Source organism: Cololabis saira, unplaced genomic scaffold, assembly GCF_033807715.1.
Source record: "Cololabis saira isolate AMF1-May2022 unplaced genomic scaffold, fColSai1.1 scf465, whole genome shotgun sequence".
Taxonomy (NCBI): Eukaryota; Metazoa; Chordata; class Actinopteri; order Beloniformes; family Belonidae; genus Cololabis; species Cololabis saira.
Window position 1 is genome coordinate 1 of NW_026906629.1, and position 5,634 is coordinate 5,634.

A 5,634-nucleotide genomic window follows, 5' to 3' on the forward strand; every position below is an offset into this window, starting at 1 on the left:
CTTGACCATGTCTACGTGCCTAATTGCGTTGATTTGCTGCCATGTGATTGGCTGGTTAGAAGTTTTCGTCGAAGAGCAGTTGGAGCAGTTATTTTACCTAATAAAGTGGCCGGTGAGTGTAAATGCATACATATGTATGTACTGTATGTGTCCCATATATAATCCTCAAGACCATTAAAGCTTTTTGAAGGCGTTGATGTTCAATAGCAAGCAGCAAGTCCAATTCATCTTGTGAGTTTGTCTAACTGTGAACATAATTCATCCTTTATGGAACAATTAGTGTTGCTGATTACTCTTTCTTACGTCGTGTGGTTTATCAACACAAATAATGGAGACGCCGGGGATTGAACCCAGGGCCTCATACATGCAAAGCATGCGCTCTACCACTGAGCTACATCCCCTTCAGGGGTTGTCTTGAAGACACGAAGACAGGAAGTTCTAAGAGTTGCGAAATCCAGAGAAAGAACTCTGGCACATAAACATCATAATTTCCACAACACAGGGCAAAACCGGTTTTCAATGGGACTGAGGTTTGTCTGTCCGCTTTGCAGCAAAATGCAGAACTAGATGACTAGATGCTGGGGGACCCTAACCTCAACAATGCTGCTGCTTTGCTTTGCTCTGTTTTGAATTAACTTGGACATCAGTGCTTTTCTTGACTTCAGGGTGAATTATTACCTGGACTGTCTGCGTGAAATTCCGAAGGTGGCAATGTTGCATAACTCCTCCTAACCTTTAAACAGAGAGGGTAAATTTGATTAGCCAGAATAAAGCGTTTAAATCCATGGGCTGATTGTAAACTGGATATATACTTATTCACCCTTACTTGAAACCAGATTTCAGGATCCTGCTTCTTTGAGCCCCACTGGATCAATCTTGCTGGATTGCTTTTGAACAATGGGGTCCTGAGGGTTAGAGATGAGTCTATATACAATCAATGGCAACTTTATTAGGTACACCTTGCTAGTACCGGGTTGGACGCCCTTTTCCCTTCAGAACTGCCTTAATCCTTCGTGGCATTGATTTAACAAGGTACTGGAAACATTCCTCAGAGAATTTGGTCCATATTGACATGATGGCATCACGCAGTTGCTGCAGATTTGTCGGCTGCACATCCATGATGTGAATCTCCCGTTCCACCACATTCCAAAGGTGTTCTATTGGTTTGAGATCTGGTGACTGTGGAGGCCATTTGAGGACAGTGAACTCATTGTCATGTTCAACAAACCGTTCTGAGATGATTCGGGCTTTATGACACGTCGCGTTACATACATATGTATGTGTCCCATATATATTCCTCATGACCATTAAAGCTTTTTGAAGGCATTGATGTTCAATAGCAAGCACCAAGACCAATTCATCTTGTGAGTTTGTCTAACTGTGAACATAATTCATCCTTTATGGAACAATCAGTGTTGCTGATTACTCTTTCTTACGTCGTGTGGTTTATTAACACAAATAATGGAGATGCCGGGGATTGAACCCGGGGCCTCATACATGCAAAGCATGCGCTCTACCACTGAGCTACATCCCCTTCAGGGGGTTGTCTTGAAGACACGAAGACAGGAAGTTCTAAGAGTTACGAAATCCAGAGAACGAACTCTGATGAACTGTGAAAATTCAGATTTTTCACAAAAGTAGTGCTGCGATGGCCGGGAATCGAACCCGGGTCAACTGCTTGGAAGGCAGCTATGCTCACCACTATACCACCATCGCACAGATTTGGCACATAAACGTCATAATTTCCGCAACACAGGGCAAATCCGGTTTTCAATGGGACTGAGGTTTGTCTGTCCGCTTTGCAGCAAAATGCAGGACTAGATGACTAGATGCTGGGGGACCCTAACCTCAACCTTTGCTCTGTTTTGAATTAACTTGAACATCAGTGCTTTTCTTGACTTCAGGGTGAATTATTACCTGGACTGTCTGCGTGAAATTCCGAAGGTGGCAATGTTGCATAACTCCTCCTAACCTTTAAACAGAGAGGGTAAATTTGATTAGCCAGAATAAAGCGTTTAAATCCATGGGCTGATTGTAAACTGGATATATACTTATTCACCTTTACTTGAAACAACCAGATTTCAGGATCCTGCTTCTTTGAGCCCCACTGGATCAATCTTGCTGGATTGCTTTTGAACAATGGGGTCCTGAAGGTTAGACATGAGTCTATATACAATCAATGGTCACTTTAATAGGTACACCTTGCTAGTACCGGGTTGGACGCCCTTTTCCCTTCAGAACTGCCTTAATCCTTCGTGGCATTGATTTAACAAGGTACTGGAAACATTCCTCAGAGAATTTGGTCCATATTGACATGATGGCATCACGCAGTTGCTGCAGATTTGTCGGCTGCACATCCATGATGTGAATCTCCCGTTCCACCACATTCCAAAGGTGTTCTATTGGTTTGAGATCTGGTGACTGTGGAGGCCATTTGAGGACAGTGAACTCATTGTCATGTTCAACAAACCGTTCTGAGATGATTCGGGCTTTATGACACGTCGCGTTATCCTGCTGGAAGTAGCCATCAGAAAATGGGTACACTGCGGTCATAAAGGGATGGACATGGTCGGCAACAATACTCAGGTAGGCTGTGGCATTGGCCCAATGTTAAATTGGTAGTGTGCCATAAAAATATCCCCCAAACCGTTACACCACCACCACCACCACCAGCCTGAACCGTTGATACAAGGCAGGATGGATCCATGCTTTCATGTTGTGATGGCAAATTCTGACCATACCATCAGAATGTCGCAGCCGATATTGAGACTCATCATACCAGGCAACCTTTTTCCAAACTTCTGTTGTCCAAATTTGGTGAACCTGAGTGAGTGAATTGAAGCCTCGGTTTCCTGTTCTTAGCTGACAGGAGTGGTACCCAGTGTGGTTCTGCTGCTGTGGCCCATCCGCCTCAAGGTTCGATGTGTTGTGCATTCAGAGATGCCCTTCGGCATACCTCGGTTGTAACCAGTGGTTATTTGAGTTACTGTTGCCTTTCTATCAGCTACAACCAGTCTAGCCATTCTCTTCTGACCTCTGACATCCACAAGGCATTTGCCCCCAAGGAACTACCGCCCACTGGATATTTTCTCTTTTTCCGACGACTCTCTGTGAACCCCAGAAAGGTTTTTGCGGGAAAATCCCAGTAGATCGGCAGGTTCTGAAATACTCAGACCAGCCCATCTGTTACCAATAACCATGCCACGTTCAAAGTCACTTAACTCACTGTACTCCTCATTCGGATGTTTGGTTTGAACTACAGGAGATTCTCTTGACCATGTCTACGTGCCTAATTGCGTTGATTTGCTGCCATGTGATTGGCTGGTTAGAAGTTTTCGTCGAAGAGCAGTTGGAGCAGTTATTTTACCTAATAAAGTGGCCGGTGAGTGTAAATGCATACATATGTATGTGTCCCATATATATTCCTCATGACCATTAAAGCTTTTTGAAGGCATTGATGTTCAATAGCAAGCACCAAGACCAATTCATCTTGTGAGTTTGTCTAACTGTGAACATAATTCATCCTTTATGGAACAATCAGTGTTGCTGATTACTCTTTCTTACGTCGTGTGGTTTATTAACACAAATAATGGAGATGCCGGGGATTGAACCCGGGGCCTCATACATGCAAAGCATGCGCTCTACCACTGAGCTACATCCCCTTCAGGGGGTTGTCTTGAAGACACGAAGACAGGAAGTTCTAAGAGTTACGAAATCCAGAGAACGAACTCTGATGAACTGTGAAAATTCAGATTTTTCACAAAAGTAGTGCTGCGATGGCCGGGAATCGAACCCGGGTCAACTGCTTGGAAGGCAGCTATGCTCACCACTATACCACCATCGCACAGATTTGGCACATAAACGTCATAATTTCCGCAACACAGGGCAAATCCGGTTTTCAATGGGACTGAGGTTTGTCTGTCCGCTTTGCAGCAAAATGCAGGACTAGATGACTAGATGCTGGGGGACCCTAACCTCAACAATGCTGCTGCTTTGCTTTGCTCTGTTTTGAATTAACTTGGACATCAGTGCTTTTCTTGACTTCAGGGTGAATTATTACCTGGACTGTCTGCGTGAAATTCCGAAGGTGGCAATGTTGCATAACTCCTCCTAACCTTTAAACAGAGAGGGTAAATTTGATTAGCCAGAATAAAGCGTTTAAATCCATGGGCTGATTGTAAACTGGATATATACTTATTCACCTTTACTTGAAACAACCAGATTTCAGGATCCTGCTTCTTTGAGCCCCACTGGATCAATCTTGCTGGATTGCTTTTGAACAATGGGGTCCTGAAGGTTAGACATGAGTCTATATACAATCAATGGTCACTTTAATAGGTACACCTTGCTAGTACCGGGTTGGACGCCCTTTTCCCTTCAGAACTGCCTTAATCCTTCGTGGCATTGATTTAACAAGGTACTGGAAACATTCCTCAGAGAATTTGGTCCATATTGACATGATGGCATCACGCAGTTGCTGCAGATTTGTCGGCTGCACATCCATGATGTGAATCTCCCGTTCCACCACATTCCAAAGGTGTTCTATTGGTTTGAGATCTGGTGACTGTGGAGGCCATTTGAGGACAGTGAACTCATTGTCATGTTCAACAAACCGTTCTGAGATGATTCGGGCTTTATGACACGTCACGTTACATACATATGTATGTGTCCCATATATATTCCTCATGACCATTAAAGCTTTTTGAAGGCATTGATGTTCAATAGCAAGCACCAAGACCAATTCATCTTGTGAGTTTGTCTAACTGTGAACATAATTCATCCTTTATGGAACAATCAGTGTTGCTGATTACTCTTTCTTACGTCGTGTGGTTTATTAACACAAATAATGGAGATGCCGGGGATTGAACCCGGGGCCTCATACATGCAAAGCATGCGCTCTACCACTGAGCTACATCCCCTTCAGGGGGTTGTCTTGAAGACACGAAGACAGGAAGTTCTAAGAGTTACGAAATCCAGAGAACGAACTCTGATGAACTGTGAAAATTCAGATTTTTCACAAAAGTAGTGCTGCGATGGCCGGGAATCGAACCCGGGTCAACTGCTTGGAAGGCAGCTATGCTCACCACTATACCACCATCGCACAGATTTGGCACATAAACGTCATAATTTCCGCAACACAGGGCAAATCCGGTTTTCAATGGGACTGAGGTTTGTCTGTCCGCTTTGCAGCAAAATGCAGGACTAGATGACTAGATGCTGGGGGACCCTAACCTCAACAATGCTGCTGCTTTGCTTTGCTCTGTTTTGAATTAACTTGGACATCAGTGCTTTTCTTGACTTCAGGGTGAATTATTACCTGGACTGTCTGCGTGAAATTCCGAAGGTGGCAATGTTGCATAACTCCTCCTAACCTTTAAACAGAGAGGGTAAATTTGATTAGCCAGAATAAAGCGTTTAAATCCATGGGCTGATTGTAAACTGGATATATACTTATTCACCTTTACTTGAAACAACCAGATTTCAGGATCCTGCTTCTTTGAGCCCCACTGGATCAATCTTGCTGGATTGCTTTTGAACAATGGGGTCCTGAAGGTTAGACATGAGTCTATATACAATCAATGGTCACTTTAATAGGTACACCTTGCTAGTACCGGGTTGGACGCCCTTTTCCCT

At 43.9% G+C, this 5,634-nt stretch overlaps 7 non-coding genes across 7 annotated transcripts; all 7 read right to left on the reverse strand.

Moving 5' to 3' along the window:
• Positions 1 to 329: 329 nt before the first annotated feature.
• On the reverse strand, positions 330 to 401 carry trnaa-ugc (transfer RNA alanine (anticodon UGC)). Its single transcript has one exon. It is a non-coding gene; the product is annotated as a tRNA-Ala (tRNA).
• Positions 402 to 1,462: 1,061 nt separating this feature from the next.
• On the reverse strand, positions 1,463 to 1,534 carry trnaa-ugc (transfer RNA alanine (anticodon UGC)). Its single transcript has one exon. It is a non-coding gene; the product is annotated as a tRNA-Ala (tRNA).
• Positions 1,535 to 1,644: 110 nt separating this feature from the next.
• On the reverse strand, positions 1,645 to 1,716 carry trnag-ucc (transfer RNA glycine (anticodon UCC)). Its single transcript has one exon. It is a non-coding gene; the product is annotated as a tRNA-Gly (tRNA).
• A 1,874-nt stretch (positions 1,717 to 3,590) lies between these two features.
• trnaa-ugc (transfer RNA alanine (anticodon UGC)) lies at positions 3,591 to 3,662 on the reverse strand. Its single transcript has one exon. It is a non-coding gene; the product is annotated as a tRNA-Ala (tRNA).
• A 110-nt stretch (positions 3,663 to 3,772) lies between these two features.
• trnag-ucc (transfer RNA glycine (anticodon UCC)) lies at positions 3,773 to 3,844 on the reverse strand. The gene has a single exon. It is a non-coding gene; the product is annotated as a tRNA-Gly (tRNA).
• A 1,003-nt stretch (positions 3,845 to 4,847) lies between these two features.
• Positions 4,848 to 4,919, reverse strand: trnaa-ugc (transfer RNA alanine (anticodon UGC)). Its single transcript has one exon. It is a non-coding gene; the product is annotated as a tRNA-Ala (tRNA).
• A 110-nt stretch (positions 4,920 to 5,029) lies between these two features.
• trnag-ucc (transfer RNA glycine (anticodon UCC)) lies at positions 5,030 to 5,101 on the reverse strand. The gene has a single exon. It is a non-coding gene; the product is annotated as a tRNA-Gly (tRNA).
• Between the last annotated feature and the right edge of the window lie 533 nt (positions 5,102 to 5,634).